The sequence below is a fragment of the Octopus bimaculoides genome, chromosome 4 (assembly GCF_001194135.2).
Source record: "Octopus bimaculoides isolate UCB-OBI-ISO-001 chromosome 4, ASM119413v2, whole genome shotgun sequence".
Taxonomy (NCBI): domain Eukaryota; kingdom Metazoa; phylum Mollusca; class Cephalopoda; order Octopoda; family Octopodidae; genus Octopus; species Octopus bimaculoides.
The window spans coordinates 144195831-144196402 of NC_068984.1; the positions used below are offsets into that span (position 1 = coordinate 144195831).

The window sequence follows — 572 nt, forward strand, 5'->3', positions numbered from 1 at the left end:
TTGCTGAGCTGCTAAGTTACGGGGAATAGTAAATTGTTTATTTTAGAAATTATGAGAAATTAATTTTTAGTAATATTAAATAATCTCTAGAAATAAATAATATTATTAAATTACTGTTTGGTCCAGTTTAACCCAGCAATGACATTTCAAGCTATTAAAATACAATAAAATAATTTCAAATCCTGGGGACACACCAACACTGGTTGCCAAGCAGCAGTGGGGGACAGGTACACACACACACATACACGCGTGTGTGTGTGAGAGAGGCTTCTTTCAGTTTCCGTCTACCAAATCCACCCACAAGTAGAACCCAAGACTATAGCAGAAGACACTTAAAGCACCATGGAGTGGGACTGAACCCAGAACCATGTGGTTGGGAAGCAAACTTCATACCACATAACCACTCCTTGCACCAACGGAACACAGCTACATAGATTGGAACATTATCAGAGAACCGCCGGACTGGCCCTCGTGGCGGTGGCACGTAAAAAGCACCCACTACACTTTCGGAGTGGTTGGCGTTAGGAAGGGCATCCAGCTGTAGAAACTCTGCCAAATCAGATTGGAGCCTG

At 42.5% G+C, this 572-nt stretch overlaps 1 protein-coding gene across 12 annotated transcripts in view; it reads right to left on the minus strand.

Moving 5' to 3' along the window:
• The window catches only part of LOC106869997 (calmodulin-regulated spectrin-associated protein 2), a 52736-nt gene that overhangs the window by 16562 nt on the left and 35602 nt on the right, over positions 1-572 (minus strand). The gene's annotated exons all lie outside the window — the stretch shown is intronic.